The sequence below is a fragment of the Zalophus californianus genome, chromosome 6, assembly GCF_009762305.2.
Source record: "Zalophus californianus isolate mZalCal1 chromosome 6, mZalCal1.pri.v2, whole genome shotgun sequence".
Taxonomy (NCBI): domain Eukaryota; kingdom Metazoa; phylum Chordata; class Mammalia; order Carnivora; family Otariidae; genus Zalophus; species Zalophus californianus.
This window is the reverse complement of record NC_045600.1, coordinates 100586563-100608255: the sequence shown is the minus strand read 5'-3', so window position 1 is coordinate 100608255 and position 21693 is coordinate 100586563. Positions and strand designations below refer to the sequence as shown.

Below are 21693 nucleotides of genomic sequence, written 5' to 3'. Positions count from 1 at the left end.
GCTTTTCTCCCTCTGCCCCTCCTGCTCATGCTCTGTGTGTGTGTCTCAAATACATACATAAATAAATAAATCTTAAAAAAAAAAAAAAAAGACTAATGGGTCCTGTCAGAGGGATACAGGAGCAAACATAAAGGAGCTTCCTTGGCTGAGGATGGGAAAATTTTGGCATCAAAAATAGTAATGCTTTCTACTAAATGAAAAACACTGATTACATAGATTCCATAATGATAACAACAACAAAAAAGGAGAAAGCCAACAAACAAAAACACCCTAGGAGGCATCATTGAAAGTAATTAGGACAATAGCTTCTTACTTTAAAAGGTGTCAATCATATGGAAAAATTAAACATTTATCTTGTCTTTTATGTATGAACAGTATATTGGGGTAATCAAATAGCCTTAGGGAATGAGTGAAAGATTTTTGTTATAGAAAAATTCCACATAATGAAAGTATAAGAAATAATAGAAACTTAGCATTTTTATCCTCTAATGAATAATAGAGTTGGTCACTAATCATCAATGGATAAAACCATTAGATAAAATTTTGTTGGAAACTTTACAGTAAAGGAAGCCCCAACCTATTGATCAGTCTTAGCATCAAGCTGTGCATGCCTCTTCATATGATACAGTTATGAAGTACAGGTTATGACTATAAACTATTCTTGCCAAAGAATTGAACCTGAATCTAATCAAACCTTTAAAGTTAACTTCCATTTGGAGGGACTATGAGGGATGAATTGAATTGAACAATCAATTGGCATGACAGGGAATTAAACAGATAAGTCCAAAATGTTGAATCTTCTGTAGGACAATACACTTGGTTTCTTCACAAGTCAGTTACCTGAAAAAAATAATAAAGGCAAGGGAGGAGAGACGATTCTAGATTGAGACTTTATTTTTAAAAAAAATGGTTTTGTGGATCCCATAAAATCAAATGCAAAAACATTTTTAAAAACTGGAGAAATCTGCACATGCCTAAGTCTTAGATGATAGCAAGAAAATTTACTCATGTGTATAAAAATGATAATATGGTTATGTAAGAGAATGTCATATTTTCTATAGAGATGCATACTATAGTAGAGCTGAAATGACATGATGTCTGGGATTTGCTTCACAAAATTTACTGAGGGGCACCTGGGTGGCTCAGTCAGTTAAGCATCTGACTCTTGATTTTTTTCTTGGGTCATGAACTCAGGGTTATGAGATTGAGCTCCGCGTTGGACTGGGTGGTGGAGCAGCTTAAGATTCTCTGCCTCTCCATCCCAAAGCAACGGAATACACATTCTTTTCCAGTGCCCATTGAACATTCTCCAGAATAGATCACATCCTAGGTCACAAATCAGGTCTCAACTGGTACCAAAAGATTGGGATCATTCCCTGCATATTTTCAGACCATAATGCTTTGAAACTAGAACTCAATCACAAGAGGAAGGTCAGAAAGAACTCAAATATATGGAGGCTAAAGAGCATCCTATTAAAGAATGAATGGTCAACCAGGAAATTAAAGAAGAATTAAAAAAATTCATGGAGTTTTCGGGGGGGGCGGAGCAAGATGGCGGAGGAGTAGGAGACCTAGATTTCGTCTGGTCTCAGGAATTCAGCTGAATAGGGATCAAACCATTCTGAACACCTACGAACTCAACAGGAGATCGAAGAGGAGAGTAGCAACAACTATCTGAACAGAGAAGCGACCACTTACTGGAAGGTAGGACGTGCGAGAAGTGAATCTGAGGCGATATTCGGGAGGATAGACGGCGGGGGAGGGGCCTCCGCCGGCCGCTTCTGGCAAGTGATAAGTCGCAGAGCACAAAATCAGAACTTTTAGAAGTCGGCTCCGCGGAGGGACGTCGCTGCAGTGGCTAAGCAGGGGGCTGGAATCCTCCCGGGACAGTGTGGTCTCAGGACCCTTGGGGTCACAGAAAGACTGGGGGAGCCTGAGTGCGCCAGAGCTCCAGGTATCGGAGCGGAGAAGCCGGCTGCAGAGACGGAGCCGAGGCGCAGGCTCTCAGCTTGGGGTTGCCATAAACTGTGATCCGCGGCCCAGTCGCGCCACTGCTCCTGCAGCAGGGACCCAACAAGCGGCAGATCCGGGAAGACTCCCCTTCCTTCCCGGGGGAGGAGCGGCGCGGGAATGCACCGCAGGGATCTGCTGGGTTTGGAGACTCCACACGGGGTCGGGTGCCAGAGATAGAAACGCTCGGTCACAGGCCGGGTGAGCACGGAGTGTGGCCGGAGACCGGGGACACGGGAGTGACTGCTTTTCTCTGGGGGCGCACTGAGGAGCGGGGCCCCGAGTTCTCAGCTCCTCCGGGGTGGAGATTGGGAGGCCACCATTTTTGCCCTGGTCCTCCAAGGCTGTACGGAGAGCTTGCAGGGAACAAAAGCTCCTGAGATCAAACCCGAGCAGCTTGCTTAGCCCGGACCGACAAGGGTGGGGCAATTCAGCCTCCGGCAAAGACATTTGGAAACCACAGCAACAGGCCCCTCCCCCAGAAGATCAGCAGGAACAGCCAGCAAGCCAAGACCAAGTTTACCGATCAAGGAGAATAGGAGAACTCCAGCGCTAGGGGAATACTGCACAGAGAATTCATGGCTTTTTTTACCATGATTCATTATCTCATCAAAGTTAATTTTTGTTAACTTTTTTTTCTTTTTTCTTTTTCCCTTTTTCAACCAACATCTTATCAATCTTTTTAAAAAAAATTTTTTTATTTTTCATTTTTAGAGTCATATTTTATCCCTTCATAGTAGTTACCCTTATTTTTGGCATATATATATAAGTTGTTCTCTCTTTAAAATTTTGAGATACAGTTTCTTCTAAAAGATAAAAATATACCCTAAATCACTAGTGTATGGCTCTGTTCTAGTCTCCTGCCTGATCACATTGTCTCCCTTTTTTCTTTTTTTTTTTAATCTTCTTTCTTTTTTCAAACTTCTTATCTTATCAAGTCCTTTTATAAAATCTTTTATAATTTTCATCTTTACAGTCATCTTCTATCCCTTCATTGTATCAACCCTTATTTTGTACATATATGTCTTTCTTCCTTTAAAATTTTAGGAGGCACTTTTTTCTAACAGACCAAAATACGCCCAAAATCTAGTGTGTGGCACTGATCTATGCACTAGCCTGATCATATTTGATCACATTCTGCTTTTTTTGTATTGTTCTGTTTTTGTTTTTATCTTTTTTTCTTTTTTTTTTTCTCTTTCTTTTTTCTTTCTTTCCCTTTCTTTTCCCTGGTTTCAGGTCTTTTCTCATTTGTATACAGTATATTTGCTGGGGACGTTGTAAACCTGTTAGCATTTTGGTTCTCTCATTCATCTATTCTCCTCTGGACAAAATGACAAGACGAAAAATATCACCTCAGCAAAAAGAACAAGAGGTAGTACCGTCACCCAGGGACCTACTCAATGCGGACATTAGTACGATGTCGGACCTAGAGTTCAGAATCATGACTTTAAAGATACTAGCTGGGCTTGAAAAAAGCGTGGAAGTTATTAGAGAAACCCTATCTGGAGAAATGAAAGAACTAAAATCTAACCAAGTCGAAATCAAAAAGGCTATTGATGAGGTACAATCAAAAATGGGGGCACTAACGGCTAGAATAAATGAGGCAGAAGAGAGAATCAGTGATATAGAAGACGAAATGATGGAAAATAAAGAGGCTGAGGAAAAGAGGGAGAAACAACTACAGGATCACGAGGGCAGAATTCGAGAGATAAGTGATACGATAAGACGAAACAACATTAGAATAATTGGGATCCCAGAAGAAGAAGAAAAAGAGAGAGGGGCAGAAGGTATATTGGAGCAAATAATAGCAGAGAACTTCCCTAATGTGAGGAAGGAAACAGGCATCAAAATCCAGGAGGCACAGAGAACCCCTCTCAAAATCAATAAAAATAGGTCAACACCCCGACATCTAATAGTAAAACTTACGAGTCTCAGAGACAAAGAGAAAATCCTGAAAGCAGCTTGGGAGAAGAGATATGTAACCTACAATGGTAAAAATATTAGATTGGCAACAGACCTATCCACAGAGACCTGGCAGGCCAGAAAGGACTGGCAAGATATCTTCAGAGCACTAAACGAGAAAAATATGCAGCCAAGAATACTATATCCAGCTAGGCTGTGATTGAAAATACAAGGAGAGATAAAAAGCTTCCAGAACAAACAAAAACTAAAGGAATTTGCAAACACGAAAACAGCCCTCCAAGAAATATTGAAAGGGGTCCTCTAAGCAAAGAGAGAGCCTAAAAGCAGCAAAGATCAGAAAGGAACACAGACAACATACAGTAACAGTCACCTTACAGGCAATACAATGGCACTAAATTCATACCTTTCAATAGTTACCCTGAATGTAAATGGGCTCAATGCCCCAATCAAAAGGCACAGGCTATCAGATTGGATTAAAAAACAAGACCCATCAATATGGTGTCTGCAAGAGACTCATTTTAGACCCAAAGACACCCCAGATTGAAAGTGAGGGGTGGGAAACCATTTACCATGCTAATGGACACCAAAAGAAAGCTGGGGTGGCAATCCTTATATCAGACAAACTAGATTTTAAAACAAAGACTGTAATAAGAGATGAGGAAGGACACTATATCCTACTTAAAGGGTCTATCCAACAAGAAGATCTAACAATTGTAAATATCTATGCCTCTAACGTGGGAGCAGCCAATTATATAAGGCAATTAATAACAAAAGCAAAGAAACACATTGACAACAATACAATAATAGTGGGGGACTTTAACACCCCCTGACTGAAATGGACAGATCAACTAAGCAAAAGATCAACAAGGAAATAAAGACTTTAAATGACACACTGGACCAAATGGACTTCACAGACATATTCAGAACATTCCATCCCAAAGCAACGGAATACACATTCTTCTCTAGTGCCCATGGAACATTCTCCAGAATTGATCACATCCTAGGTCACAAATCAGGTCTCAACCGGTACAAAAAGATTGGGATCATTCCCTGCATATTTTCAGACCACAATGCTTTGAAACTAGAACTCAATCACAAGAGGAAAGTCGGAAAGAACTCAAATACATGGAGGCTAAAGAGCATCCTACTAAAGAATGAATGGTCAACCAGGAAATTAAAGAAGAATTAAAAAAATTCATGGAAACCAATGAAAATGAAAACACAACTGTTCAAAATCTTTGGGATAACAGCAAAGGCAGTCCTGAGAGGAAAGTATATAGCAATACAAGCCTTTCTCAAGAAACAAGAAAGGTCTCAAATACACAACCTAACCCTACACCTAAAGGGAGCTGGAGAAAGAACAGCAAATAAAGCCTAAACCCAGCAGGAGAAGAGAAATAATAAAGATCCGAGCAGAAATCAATGAACTAGAAACCAAAAGAACAGTAGAACAGATCAACAAAACTAGGAGCTGGTTCTTTGAAAGAATTAACAAGATTGATAAACCCCTGGCCAGACTGATCAAAAAGAAAAGAGAAATGACCCAAATCAACAAAATCATGAATGAAAAAGGAGAGATCACAACCAACACCAAAGACATACAAACAATTATAAGAACATATTATGAGCACCTCTATGCCAGCAAATTAGATAACCTGGAAGAAATGGGTGCATTCCTAGAGATGTATCAACTACCAAAACTGAACCAGGAAGAAATAGAAAACCTGAACAGACCTATAACCACTAAGGAAATTGAAGCAGTCATCAAAAATCTCCCAAGAAACAAAAGCCCAGGGCCAGATGGCTTCCCAGGGGAATTCTATCAGACATTTCAAGAAGAATTAATACCTATTCTCCTGAAACTGTTCCAAAAAATAGAAATGGAAGGAAAACTTCCAAACTCAATATATGAGGCCACCATTACCTTGATCCCCAAACCAGACAAAGATCCCATCAAAAAGGAGAATTACAGACCAATATCCTTGATGAACATGGATGCAAAAATTCTCACCAAAATACTAGCCAATAGGATCCAACAGTACATTAAAAGGATTATTCACCACGACCAAGTGGGATTTATCCCTGGGCTGCAAGGCTGGTTCAACATCCGCAAATCAGTCAACATGATACAATACATTAACAAAAGAAAGAACAAGAATCATAGGATCCTCTCAATAGATGCAGAAAAAGCATTTGACAAAGTACAGCATCCTTTCTTGATCAAACCTCTTCAGAGTATAGGGATAGAGGGTACATACCTCAATATCATAAAAGCCATCTACGAAAAACCTACAGCGAATATCATTCTCAATGGGGAAAAGCTGAGAGCTTTTCCCCTAAGGTCAGGAACGCGGCAGAGATGTCCACTCTCACCACTGCTATTCAACATAGTATTAGAAGTCGTAGCCACAGCAATCAGACAACAAAGAGAAATCAAAGGCATCCAAATCGGCAAAGAGGAAGTCAAACTCTTACTCTATGCAGATGATATGATACTTTATGTGGAAAACCCAAAAGACTCCACCCCAAAACTGCTAGAACTCACACAGCAATTCCGTCAGGTAGCAGGCTACAAAATCAATGCACAGAAATCAGTGCATTCCTATTCACCAACAACAAGACAGAAGAGAGACAAATCAAGGAGTCGATCCCATTCACAACTGCACCCAAAACCATAAGATACCTAGGAATAAATTTAACCAAAGAAGCAAAGGATCTGTACTCAGAAAACTATAAAATACTCATGAAAGGAAATGAAGAAGACACAAAGAAATGGAAAAACGTTCCATGCTCATGGATTGGGAGAACCAACATTGTGAAGATGTCAATGCTACCTAGAGCAATCTACACATTCAATGCAATCCCCATCAAAATACCATCCACTTTTTTCAAAGAAATGGAACAAATAATCCTAAAATTTGTATGGAACCAGAAGAGACCCCGAATAGCCAGAGGAATATTGAAAAAGAAAAGCAAAGCTGGCGGCATCACAATTCCGGACTTCCAGCTCTATTACAAAGCTGTCATCGTCAAGACAGTATGGTACTGGCACAAAAACAGACACATAGATCAATGGAACAGAATCGAGAGCCCAGAAATGGACCCTCAAATCTATGGTCAACTTATCTTTGACAAAGCAGGAAAGAATGTCCAATGGAAAAAAGACAGTCTCTTCAACAAATGGTGTTGGAAAAATTGGACAGGCCACATGCAGAAGAATGAAACTGGACCATTTCCTTACACCACACACAAAAATAGACTCCAAATGGTTGAAAGACCTAAACGTGAGACAGGAGTCCATCAAAATCCTAAAGGAGAACACAGGGAGCAACCTCTTCGACCTCAGCCGCAGCAACTTCTTCCTAGAAACATCACCAAAGGCATGGGAAGCCAGGGCAAAAATGAACTATTGGGATTTCATCAAGATAAAAAGCTTTGCACAGCAAAAGAAACAGTCCACAAAACCAAAAGACAACCGACAGAATGGGAGAAAATATTTGCAAATGACATATCAGATAAAGGGCTAGTATCCAAAATCTATAAAGAACTTATCAAACTCAACACCCAAAGAACAAATAATCCAATCAATAAATGGGCAGAAGACATGAACAACATTTTTCCAAAGAAGACATCCAAATGGCCAACAGGCACATGGAGAAGTGCTCAACATCGCTCGCATCAGGGAAATCCAAATCAAAACCTCAATGAGATACCACTCACACCCGTCAGAATGGCTAAATTTAACAAGTCAGGAAATGACAGATATTGGCGGGGATGTGGAGAAAGGGGAACCCTCCTACACTGTTGGCGGGAAACGCAAGCTGGTGCAACCACTCTGGAAAACAGTATGGAGGTTCCTCAAACAGTTGAAAATAGAGCTACCATACGATCCAGCAATTGCACTACTGGGTATTTACCCCAAAGATACAAATGTAGGGACCCGAAGGGGTACGTGCACCCCAATGTTTATAGCAGCAATGTCCACAATAGCCAAACTGTGGAAAGAGCCAAGATGTCCATCGACAGATGAATGGATAAAGAAGAGGTGGTATATATACACAATGGAATATTATGCAGCCATCAAAAGGAATGAGATCTTGCCATTTGCATCGACATGGATGGAACTGGAGGGTGTTATGCTGAGTGAAATAAGTCAATCAGAGAAAGACATGTATCATATGACCTCACTGATATGAGGAATTCTTAATCTCAGAACAGAGTGAGGCTTGCTGGAGTGGTCGGGGGTGGGAGGGATGGGGTGGCTGGGTGATAGACATTGGGGAGGGTATGAGCTACGGTGAGCGCTGTGAATTGTGTAAGACTGTTGAATCACAGATCTGTACTTCTGAAACAAATAACGCAACATATTTTAAGAAAAAAGGAAAAGAAGGAGATAGCAGGAGAGGAAGAATGAAGGGGAGTTAGTCAGAGGGGGAGACGAACCAGGAGAGATGATGACTCTGAAAAACAAACTGAGGGTTCTAGAGGGGGAGGGGGGTGGGAGGATGGGTTAGCCTGGTGATGGTATTAAAGAGGGCACGTTCTGCATGGAGCACTGGGTGTTTATGAACAAACAATGAATCATGGAACACTACAGCAAAACAAATGATGTAATATATGGTGATTAACATAACAATAAAAAATTAAAAAAAAAATTCATGGAAACCAATGAAAATGAAAACACAACTGTTCAAAATCTTTGGGATACAGCAAAGGCAATCCTAAGAGGAAAGTATATAACAATACAAGCGTTTCTCAAGAAACAAAAAAGGTCTCAAATACACAACCTAACCCTACACCTAAAGGAGCTAGAGAAAGAACAACAAATAAAGCCTAAACCCAGCAGGAGAAGAGAAATAATAAAGATCAGAGCAGAAATCAATGAAACAGAAACCAAAAGAACAGTAGAGCAGATCAGCAAAACTAGGAGTTGGTTCTTTGAAAGAATTAACAAGATTGATACTGGCCAGACTGATCAAAAAGAAAAGAGAAATGACCCAAATCAACAAAATCGTGAATGAAAGAGGAGAGATCACCAACACCAAAGAAATACAAACAATTATAAGAACATATTATGAGCAACTCTATGCCAGCAAATTAGATAACCTGGAAGAAATGGATGCATTCCTAGAGATGTATCAACTACCAAAACTGAACCAGGAAGAAATAGAAAACCTGAACAGGCCTATAACCACTAAGGAAATTGAAGCAGTCATCAAAAATCTCCAAACAAACAAAAGCCCAGGGCCAGATGGCTTCCCAGGGGAATTTTATACCAAACATTTAAAGAAGAATTAATACCTATTCTCATGAAACTGTTCCAAAAAATAGAAATGGAAGGAAAACTTCCAAACTCAATATATGAGGCCACCATTACCTTGATCCCCAGACCAGACAAAGACCCCATCAAAAAGGAGAATTACAGACCAATATCCTTGATGAACATGATGCAAAAAATCTCACTGAAAAACTAGCCAATAGGATCCAACAGTACATTAAAAGGATTATTCACCATGACCAAGTGGGATTTATCCCTGGGCTGCAAGGTTGGTTCAACATCCGCAAATCAATCAACTTGATACAATACATTAATAAAAGAAAGAACAAAAACCATATGATCCTCTCAATAGATGCAGAAAAAGCATTTGACAAAGTACAGCATCCTTTCTTGATCAAAACTCTTCAGAGTATAGGGATAGAGGGTACATACCTCAATATCATAAAAGCCATCTATGAAAAACCTACAGCGAATATCATTCTCAATGGGGAGAAACTGAGAGCTTTCCCCCTAAGGTCAGGATGCGGCAGGGATGTCCACTCTCACCACTGCTATTCAACATAGTATTAGAAGTCCTAGCCACAGCAATCAGACAACAAAAAGAAATCAAAGGCATCCAAATCAGCAAGAAGAAGTCAAACTCTCATTGTTTGCAGATGATATGATACTTTATGTGAAAACCCAAAAGACTCCACCCCAAAACTGCTAGAACTCATACAGGAATTCAGTCAAGTGGCAGGCTATAAAATCAATGCACAGAAATCAGTGGCATTCCTATACACCAACAACAAGACAGAAGAGAGAGAAATCAAGGAGTCGATCCCATTTACAATTGCACCCAAAACTATAAGATACCTAGGAATAAATCTAACCAAAGAGGCAAAGGATCTGTACTCAGAAAACTATAAAACACTCATGAAAGAAATTGAGGAAGACACAAAGAAATGGAAAAACGTTCCATGCTCATGGATTGGAAGAACAAATACTGTGAAGGTGTCAATGCTACCTAGAACAATCTACATATTCAATGCAATCCCCATCAATATACCATCCACTTTTTTCAAAGAAATGGAAGAAATCATCCTAAAATTTGTGTGGAACCAGAAAAGACCCCAAATAGCCAGAGGAATGTTGAAAAAGAAAAAGCTGGTGGCATCACAGTTCCGGACTTCCAGCTCTATTACAAAGCTGTCATCGTCAAGACAGTATGGTACTGGCACAAAAACAGACACATAGATCAATGGAACAGATAGAGAGCCCAGAAATGGACCCTCAACTCTATGGTCAACTCATCTTTGACAAAGCAGGAAAGAATGTCCCATGGAAAAAAGACAAATCTCTTCAACAAATGGTGTTGGGAAAATTGGACAGCCACATGCAGAAGAATGAAACTGGACCATTTCCTTGCATCACACACAAAACAGACTCCAAATGGTTGAAAGACCTAAATGTGAGACAGGAGTCCATCAAAATCCTAAAGGAGAACACAGGGCAGCAACCTTTTCGACCTCAGGCACAGCAACTTCTTCCTAGAAACATCGCCAAAGGCAAGGAAGCAAGTGCAAAAATGAACTATTGGAATTTCATCAAGATAAAAAGGTTTTGCACAGCAAAAGAAACAGTCCACAAAACCAAAAGACAACCGACAGAATGGGAGAAGATATTTGCAAATGACATATCAGATAAAGGGCTAGTATCCAAAATCTATAAAGAACTTATCAAACTCAACACCCAAAGAACAAATGATCCAATCAAGAAATGGCCAGGGGCGCCTGGGTGGCTCAGTTGGTTAAGCGACTGCCTTCGGCTCAGGTCATGATCCTGGAGTCCCAGGATCGAGTCCCACATCGGGCTCCCTGCTCAGCAGAGAGTCTGCTTCTCCCTCTGACCCTCTTCCCTCTCGTGCTTTCTCTCTCTCATTCTTTCTCAAATAAATAAATAAAATCTTAAAGAAAAAAAAGAAATGGACAGAAGACATGAACAGACATTTTTCCAAAGAAGACATCCAAATGGCCAACAGGCACATGAAAAAGTGCTCAACATCGCTCGGCATCAGGGAAATCCAAATCAAAACCTCAATGAGATACCACCTCACATCCGTCAGAATGGCTAAAATTAACAAGTCAGAGAACGACAGATGTTGGTGGGGATGTGGAGAAAGAGGAACCCTCCTACACTGTTGGTGGGAATGCAAGCTGGTGCAACCCCTCTGGAAAACAGTATGGAGGTTCCTCAAACAGTTGAAATTAGAGCTACCATTCGATCCAGCAATTGCACTACTGGGTATTTACCCCAAAGATACAAATGTAGGGACCCGAAGGGGTACATGCACCCCAATGTTTATAGCAGCAATGTCCACAGTAGCCAAACTGTGGAAAAAGCCAAGATGTCCATCGGCAGATGAATGGATAAAGAAGAGGTGGTATATATACACAATGGAATATTATGCAGACATCAAAAGGAATGAGATCTTGCCGTTTGGAACGACGTGGATGGAACTGGAGGGTGTTATGCTCAATGAAATAAGTCAATCAGAGAAAGACATGTATCATATGACCTCACTGATATGAGGAATTCTTAATCTCAGGAAACAAACTGAGGGTTGCTGGAGTGGTCGGGGGTGGGAGGGATGGGGTGGCTGGGTGATAGACATTGGGGAGGGTATGTGCTACGGTGAGCGCTGTGAATTGTGTAAGACTGTTGAATCACAGATCTGTACTTCTGAAACAAATAATGCAACATATTTTAAGAAAAAAGAAAAAGAAGAAGATAGCAGGAGAGGAAGAATGAAGGGGAGTAAGTCAGAGGCGGAGACGAACCAGGAGGGAGGATGGACTCTGAAAAACAAACTGAGGTTTCTAGAGGGGAGGAGGGTAGGGGGATGGGTTAGCCTGGTGATGGGTATTAAAGAGGGCACATTCTGCATGGAGCACTGGGTGTTATGAACAAACAATGAATCATGGAACACTACACCAAAACAAATGATGTAATATATGGTGATTAACATAACAATAAAAAATTTTAAAAAAAAAGAAATGATGAGGACCAAGTGAGGAAAAAAAGGTGGACTTAGGGGCGCCTGGGTGGCTTAGTCGTTAAGCGTCTGCCTTCGGCTCAGGTCATGATCCTCGGGTCCTGGTATCAAGTCCCACATTGGGCTCCCTGCTCAGCGGGAAACTTGCTTCTCCCTCTCCCATTCCCTCTGCTTGTGTTGCCTCTCTCGCTGTGTCTCTCTCTGTCAAATAAATAAATAAAATCTTTAAAAAAGGGGGGGGGGAATTAATCATAGCTATAAAAAAAATGAAGAAAGACTCAAGTGCTCACATCCTTAGGAATCAACATACCATGTAGATTCAAAATATGTATATTCTTCTCATGAAATAACAAACTTGAGCGTGAATATATGTGGGTTTTGGGGGGGAGGGGCAGAGGGGAAGGAAGAGAGAGAATCTCAAGAGACTTCACACTGCAGAGCCTGACACAGTGCTCTGTCTCCAGATCCTGGATCATGACCTGAGCTGAAATCAAGAGCCAGACACTTGACCCACTGAGCCACTCAGGTGCTGCCATATGTGTTATTTTTTTAGCCAACAAATAGAGAACCTATGTTCTTTTCAAAAACTCCTAAACTTTGGGTGCCTGGGTGGCTCAGATGGTTAAGCATCTGCCTTTGGCTCAGGTCATGATCCCAGGGTCCTGGGATCAAGTCCCGCATGGGGCTCCCTGCTCAGCAGGGAGCCTGCTTCTCCCTTTGCTTCTCTCTCTCTCTCTCTGTCTCTCATGAATAAATAAATAAAATCTTAAAAAAAAAAAACTCCTAAACTTTGACTGTTATTGGCAATTGGTCACAAAGAAATACTGACTTTACTGGTTGTTTTTTTAGTGGTAGTGTTCTGGAATTTTGATTTGCAAATTTATCTTAAATTTACTTTGATACATTTTCTCTCTTTCTCTGTCTCTCTCTCCCCCTCCTCTTTCCCTCTCTGTCTCTGTCTCTCAATCTCTCTCTCTCTTGCTCTCTCTTGGGCCTCCAGTTCAAAAACATGGTTATTCTGCTGGCCCTGGGCAAAACATGGTGATACTACAGTTAAAGCAATTCCACTCACCAAAACTGAAGGAGTTTTAACTGTGTCTTTTTACTCCTCCCCAAATTTACTTGGCTCTCCCTCACACTTACTGTTTCAGAATAACTTTATGTCCAGTTTGTCAAGTTGTATAAACTCTCCCGCTGCCATATGTTTGGGAGTGCATTGATTTTTGTAAAGATAATTGTTGATATGTTTACAACATTGTGTCTTCTCATCTGAAACAAACAACGTATATGTCTCTACTATTCTGGTTTTTTGTATCTCTCAGTACATTTTATAGATTTTTTTCATGTTGTCCTTGTACACTTCTATTACTGTGAATGGGCTTTTTAATAATTATATATTGATTAGTTATTGTTAATATACGGAAAGCTCTTGATTTTCATATATTGCTCTTATATCTGGAAAATTTGTTATAATTGTTTAAAAACTCATTGGAACTAAATATCAATAGAGGAATGATTAAATTAATAAATATAATTTATGGAACATTATGCAACTCTTTAGAAATTATATGTATATTAAAAAAGAAAAGAAATTGTATGTATATAATATATGGTGAGAGAGAGAACCATCTCCAAAATAAAGTGGAAAAAAGCAAGTAAGCAAAAAAAAAAGTTGCATAGTAATAATATAGTATGGTCCAAGTATGCAAAACTACTACATTTAGTTATATGCATATACAATGTACATTTGAATAATGTCTAGAAAAATGCATTCCACTGTTAACAGTAATTACTCTTGGGTAGGAGAGTAAAGGAGATTTTTCACTTTTTTACTATATTATTTTTGTATTGATTTTTTTCTGAAAACATGAATTTATACAATGCTTTTGTAATTAAAAATTAAAAGAAAAATGTAAAAGTAAGATGCTGGGAAATAGGCAAGTTGATAAAGATTGACATGGAGGAAGCTCCAGGGAGAGTAGATATAAGTCCATAGAAAACTCTCATGGGTCATTAATTTCCACAGTATCTTTAAAGTCACTTCCATTTGGCTTTAGAAAATCTGTGGCTCTACACAACCTGTCAAGAAGTATTACCAGCATCTATTAGAGCAGAAAATGAAGATAAAATGTAACACAACTGTTCAATGAAATCAATGGAGACATCTCTCCCTGATGTTTATCTACCTCATGTGATTTCTCCCATGCAAGGGCTATGGACTAGTGAAAGACCTAAATAAATTAGCTGGCTAAATGAATTGAGTAATTTTCCTTCTAGCCCTCTCTCATTGCCAGATGGAAACCAGATGAGACCATCCTCTATTTCCTAGGTCTTCCTAGTGTCTAGGGTTTCTATATGGGAAACTTTTCCAACCTGAATGTAGAAATGGGAGCTTTGTTGGTCTACCTGTATCAGGTAGGTTGAGGCATCCTTGTTTGCCTTAAAGTGAGCCTCTTTCTTGGCTTGCATATGAGATCTTTATAAAAGGCCCTTGTCTACTTCATATCACTGTAAATACTTATGCCATGCTTCTAGCATAGTGAGAGTTATATCTTAAGTTGTGACATAAGCAAGTTTTGGCAGATGTGTGACCTGGACTTTTATTTTTATAATGTGTTAAATGGACATCAGTGGTAGAGATTAGTAGATCACCTAACATGGTGTCTAGTGGCATTTCTCAAACTAATGTAAGAATCACCTTAGGATGCTGATTGAGTAGGTCTGGGGTAGACCCTTGAACTTGCATTTCTAAGAAGCTCCCAAGTTATGTGGATGTGGCTTGTCCAGGAACCACACTTGAAGTAGCAAGAGAGTACAGCACATGCTTGTTACTCAAATACTTGTTGAATGAGTCCTCTTCTGTCCTAACACCCAGAAATGTGAAACTTCCTATAGAGACACACCCCCACACCCCCTGTTGTACTCTGTGTTAGATGGTGAGGAATTTTTACTTTCTCAGAAGCTAACAAGGTCAAGCTATTATGATTTACATACTTCTACCCCCATCCTGATATTCTGCCCACATGGAAGCACGACCCAGGGTTGTTTTCCATATAGGCAACATTGCTGTGTGCATTCTGATCTAGTCACCCTTTCCTAGCCCAATCTGGTGTAATTAACAATCTGCCCAGTGTGCCCCACTGGGGCTGTAGGTCAGCATCATAGACAAGGCCCAAGAGGGAAACGAGAGGCCCCTTCTGCAAGACCCATTTCCCCCAGAGCCACAGCCCCTCCCCTCCTCTGTGGTAGGGAGTTACTCAAGCAATAAATTGGTTCACAAAGCTTAACAAACCAAAAAAGAAAAATCAAGCCACATGAGAACTCCCAACACAGAGGTACCTTAAACTGAGCAAGAATTAAAAGTTAACCAGACTCACTGCAGACATCGGACTCCAAGATGACATCAGTTGTACCAGTGAAGGAGAAGCAGCTCATGGATGTCAAAGTAGGAGAGCTGCTAAACTGGATACTGATGTGGGATTTCACCCCTAAAGGCATTGCTGGAGCATTTCAAAAAGGTTCTGACTATTATCACAACAAGTATGTCAGTGTAAAAAGGGAGCATCGCTGAGATTTCTTTGGTGCTGGCAGTTTACGTGCTTTTCAACTACTGCCTTTTTTACAAGGAACTGAAACATGAGTGGCTGTGCAAGTACCACTGAAGTGGGCCCAGTGTGAAGGGCACACTCTGCATTCCTGAACATGACCTTTGCCTGACACCCCTGAATCCTTTTGTATTTGAATTGAGAATTACCACCCGATAGAAGATGACTGGTACATGAAAAAAAAAGAAGTTAACCAGACTAGTATCTTGAGAAATCTATTGCCTGGTTTTCCCTTTCACCAGAAAAAAAAAAAAGTGTTTGCCTATTGAGCTATAGCGAAAATAACTCATAAATTAAAATCTCAACCTTGGTCCTTTGGAATGGATACTTTCCTTAAAATAGGATCAAAAGCCAAGTTGGAAAATGGTTGAAATATGTATGTTGAAATATTCTTTTGGAATGAAATAGGCATGTTTTGGACAGATGACAATGTTAGTTTTATTGTATGAAACCGTGTTTAGTATTTTAGGAATTGTTCAAGATCACTGGATTGTGTAGACAGTAAAATTCTGTTGTTTTATGATCAATTTAACATTTATTCTCAATTTAACAGTTATTCTCATTCATTGGCTACTCAGCTGGGGACTCTAGGCTTACAATGTTAGCAGGATTCACTTGGGGATTCTAGCATGTGCACATTAGCTGAATACATTGGGCTGTGATTTGTAGCAAGAGCCTGGTTTTACAGGGAGCATTTTCCACCCACCCACAGCTTCATGGTGATGTTGAAATCTGTCTAGTCGGTGGAGGATCAGTAGCTTAAGGAGCTAATGAATATTCATTTCTTTTCCCTGGGTACAAAGTAAAATAACCAGTAATTAGTATAATATTTAATACTTCTATTCAAAATAAATAAATCTTTTGTAAAAAAAAACTAATTATTATAATGTAGCAAATTCCGCGTATGTAACTGGAACTGGATGTGGTGTTTTGAAAATGCTTCTAAGCCCTCATTTACATGTTTTGAGATTAGTTAATTATTCCCCTTGTATGCATAAAACAGAACTGTAAATTTTTACCTGCATTTATTATTCATTTTCCTATCTCTCAAGTTTAGCTGATTCTAATATTTAAATTTTGCATTTTCTTGATACTGAAGATATTTGTATTTTGAAGTAATGTTTTGAATTTGGATTTGTTCTCATTCTCCCTTTCTCATGTTGCATAGATACAGGATGCAATAGCCTACAGAAGTTCCCAAATGGTGTTTCTTATCTGATTCTCGGTTTATGCGGCAAGGTTTAGCTGTTCCAGTTTATTAAAATATACATCTTTGAACATGTAATACATGGTAGACACTATGTAGGGTACTTTCACAATTGTCATCACTGTTTTTTATTCTACAACACTTGTGTGGGATTTGTTTTTCTATCACTGTTCTGTAGATAAACTGAGCTCAGTGAGTTTAGTTAACTCCCTTCATGCAAAGTGTAGAATTCTAACTTCTCATCTGAGTCCAAATCCAATTTATACCACAACTACGAGTTTCTGATGTCTCTTCTGCTAAGGGGAGAAAGGTTTGGAGGAGGTGATGATATGTTTGTATGCAAATGAAAATTCACCAGGGTGTCATCATGGGCTTGGGTACTTGTGAGTGCCAACCTCTGCCAGGGCACAGGGTCGGCCCAGGATCAGTAGCCTTGCAGGCAAATATTTTTTCGGCCTGCAGCAAAAAAGGAAACTTCTCATATGCAGCCTGGATATCTCTCAGTGATGCTGGCTAGTGCCTGCCAGAGAGAATTTACTTTCTTGTCCACATGTGAATGGATAGATCTATGTCAGATACAGTCACAATCCTTGAAGACCTAGGTAATTCATTGTGCTGCTCCTCCATTCTATGGAAAAATGCAAATGCTGACTTGCAGGGAATTTGTAGGACTCATCTGGGGTGGGGAGCAAATGCAAGGCCTTTATTTTGATTCTTTTGAGAAATTCCCAGGACAACTAGAATAAAATTCAGATCTTGTGGCCCCAGGTGGCCAAGCTACTGGCCTGCCTCTTCTAGCTCCTGGTGTGTTTCCCTTCTCCCCTGTGCTCAGCGCAGGCCAACCACACTAGTCTCCCTCTTTCTGTTCCCCTAATTTGCAAGTTTGTTCCTGCCTCCAAACCTTTGCATTTATTGTTCTCTCTGCTTGGAGTGCTCTTCCCTGCTGTTTCCACATGGCTGATTCTTTCTCATCTTCAGACCTTAGTTCAGATACCCCTTCACACAGAGCTTTCCTTGACTCCCCCATCTAAAGGATCCTCTCCGCATTACCACCACCCCCCCAGTCTCCCGGGAACTCATTATCATGTGACCGTGTTCAGTTGACTTCAGAGGAGTTTTGCTTCCTGAAATGATTTTTCTTTATTTTCTTATTGATGGTTTTGTTTATTGCTTTATAAAACAGTGTCTCCAGTACTTACATTGAGAGACAGTGTGGGACTCTGGAAATCAAGTCAAACTCATCTTAATTCAAATCCAAATCTGTTACAAACTAGCTGTGGACCATGATTAGGTTAGTTAACTTTGCTGTGTCCTGTTTTCTCATCTCAAAAGGGGGGTGACAGTACCTACCTGGACAAAGTGCTGTGACAAATAAATGAAGCCATGTATACAAGTGTATAGACATGGTATATAGGAGGTTAGCATGTCAGGGCGGTCAAATCAATGTTAATTTTCTTCTTTCTCTGTTCTCTCTGCCAATTTGTTCCATACTGTGCATCTCACGCATAGTCACATCTGATCCTACCTTTGAGTTAGGCACACTGCATCAGTCCTGTTTTACAGATGAGGAAACTGAAGGTTGTGCTGTTTAGTGATTTGCCCAAAGTTCTCCTTCTAAGAAATGGTTCAGTCACTGTGTGGCCAGTTCTCTTTCCATCTCACCAAAGCTACCTCTTTCTCCTGTCCCCGAAACTGAACAATGAACTGGATGATGAAATGGAAGGAAGCCAATCCATTGGCCAGTTTAACTCTCAGAATGGCAGGGGCATCTGCTTCATCCTCAAGGGCAGCACAGCCTACTAGAACCTGAGGGCCTGTGCTGAGGAGATGTGCATACATGTGCAAAGGAGGAGGACTCCACCTCTTGCGCTAGGACTCTAGTCCCGCACCTTTAGTGATCACAGCCCTGCTACTAGTTAGTTTAGGCCCTGGCCCTGAAATGAATGAAGTTATTGTTATCACTTGTCACTTGCAGATTGTTTCTAGGTACTGTGATGTTTCAGCTATAGTTGCTGGGTATTGTGTGGACTAATTAGGAAGTGTGGTCATTTGGAAGGCAACAGAGCAATTAGGAACATGGGTTTAGAGCCACATTTGAGTTCAAATTCTTATTCCATAATATACCAACTGCATGATTTTGTGCAAGTTACTTTCTGGATTTTCTGTTTGCTCCTTCTGTATGAGAGGAATAATTCCATCTACCTCACAAGATTTATTTGGAGAATTAAAAATGTCCAGCATATGTCACCTTGTAATACATGATAGCAACTACAACTATCCCCTTTTCCTACAGATAACATTATCCTCTGGGTAGAGAGTTAAGGGACGTGGTTGGAAATATGTAAGGGCTCATAACCATGACCCATTGTAACAGGGCCAAAGCGTGGAAGTTCTCCTTGTTTCCCACTTGTGTTTTCTGAGTGTGATAAGTGAATTCTGGGGGGAATTAGTTTACTTCTGAACACTTAGGGTGGAAGTAATGTGAGTAATAAATTATCCTCTCCTCCTCAAGATCTTCCTGGTCATTATTCTCTAATCTAATTAGAATGCCAGATGCAGATCCATCCATCTTCATCAAGAAGCAATGGTAAACTGGGGAAAACACTTACTGAAAAGGCAGGATGGATTTTCCATGAAGTAGCCAAGGTTGAAACTTAGAAACTTGAGCTAACATCCAGAATCATATGTGAGAGCTGTGTTGTGCTTTCTTCTTACATATGCATGTCTACATACTTGCTTTCCTTTTAATAGTCACTCAAATGTCTATGTTAGAAATATTTATAAGATTTCTAGAGTATATGCTTGTTTATGTTGTTTTCGTCCTTCAGCATGACAGGAAATCATCCAGACTTTTTTGGGTTCCTGCTCCCACAACCCTCAAGGTTTCCAGGGCCTAGAATCCAGACTATAAATGGTCATTTGTGGTCATTCATGACATCTTTGGCTTTCTGGGACATTTGTGTGGCTAATATATCCAGATTTTGTGGCAGTCAAATTATCTAACAGATGGACCCAGATATTGCTAGGAGAAAATACATAGATAAGAAAATTTTATCTCTGTTGAAACTCCAAAAGAAACTAAGTAAAACCTAATGGTCTATATGCTTTGCTCCATGGGAAATATAATTGGGTGGTGATTTGAGGACTTTGTAGAGACTGCCCAGCTCAAAATCTTTCTTTTCTAGCCCTAATATTTCATCAAAATTACTCTATTTGAATATACCTTCCTTCACCCATCCATCCATTCATCTGTCCTTTTTCTATTCCTTTATGTGAATGGCTATGACTTGGTGAAAGGGGTGCTAGCTGTCTTGCTCACCATTGTTTCTCTAGCATTTAAGATATATAGTGGGAGCTCAACAATTTTTTTGCTAAATAAATGGTTGAATGGACACTTACCAAGTATCTATTACGTACCTAGTTCTTAAATCCTTAGAATTAAAAGCGTGTTTCCTAAACTCAGATATTTATATACTGTCTTCCCAATATTTGCCTGATCTATGAATTACTTTTTCTTCTATTTATTTGACATTTTCCTTTAAATTGACTTCTCTTTATGCTTAGCATTATCCAAAGCAATAGTATCCATGAAATTAAGGATTTGGTGTCTATTTACAAATTTTTTCTAATTCACATTAAATTTGTAACTGTTAAAAGATTCTTACGTTACCTATAATCATCTCAAGGGTCTCTGTTAAAATACAAATTAAAAAAAAATAAAATAAAATACAAATTTTATCTGGAGTAAGTTTAAACATTGTTGATCACATCTACTAGCTATGAACCTCTAAAATAAAGGGAGCCCAAGAACAGAAGTTCTGTAGAGGAAAGACTTCAGAGTTGGGGCTGGTGCTCAAGGGAGCAAAGGACCTGTGTGTCCCAGATGGTAAGTGAATACTGTGAGAAGCATCTGCAGTTGTGGTTCTAAATCTTTGTGACCTTGGTTGGGCAAATCATTTACTGAGCCTCTTGTCCCTCAGATCTTGTATGAAAGCAACACCACAACCACCTCACCTTAGCATTTGAAAAGCACTGAAAAAATGTGAAGTACCATTTATATCCAATAATAACTAGCAGGTGCACAATACATATTTTTAATTTATATTATCATGAGGTTGGTAAGCAATTAATATGAAGCTGAATGTCAGAAAGTAGAAAGAGGTTACAGAAAAGAGCTGGAAAAATATTTTGTTCTTTTACTCACTCATTCATTTATTCATTCAGTTGTTCAATAAATACGTGACTGTGTTCTAGCCACAGAACTAGGTGCTGAGGACATTGCCTCCAAAGACATAGTCTTTTGGGAAACACAGATAGTTACACAAACATTTGCACATATAATTATTTGATTATAGCAGAGATGGATGCCACAATGATAAAAACAAAGTGCAGTGATAGGGTACAGTGGGGGACTAACTAATCTGAGGAACTGGGGAGGCCATTCTTGCAGAAGACATTTAAAGACATTTAAGCCAAGGCCTAAAACATCAGTAGAATTAGAGCAAATATATAAAGTACCATTGAACACCTACTTTCCAGGGGCACCTGGCCGGCTCAGTTGGTAGAGCATGTGACTCTTGATCTTTGGGTTGTGGGTTTGAGCCCCATGTTGGTGTAAAGATTACTTAAAAGAAAT

At 39.8% G+C, this 21693-nt stretch overlaps 1 pseudogene; it reads left to right on the top strand.

The window, feature by feature from the left end:
- The first annotated feature begins 15642 nt into the window (after positions 1-15642).
- On the top strand, positions 15643-15907 carry LOC113909697 (annotated as a pseudogene).
- The last annotated feature ends 5786 nt before the right edge of the window (positions 15908-21693 follow it).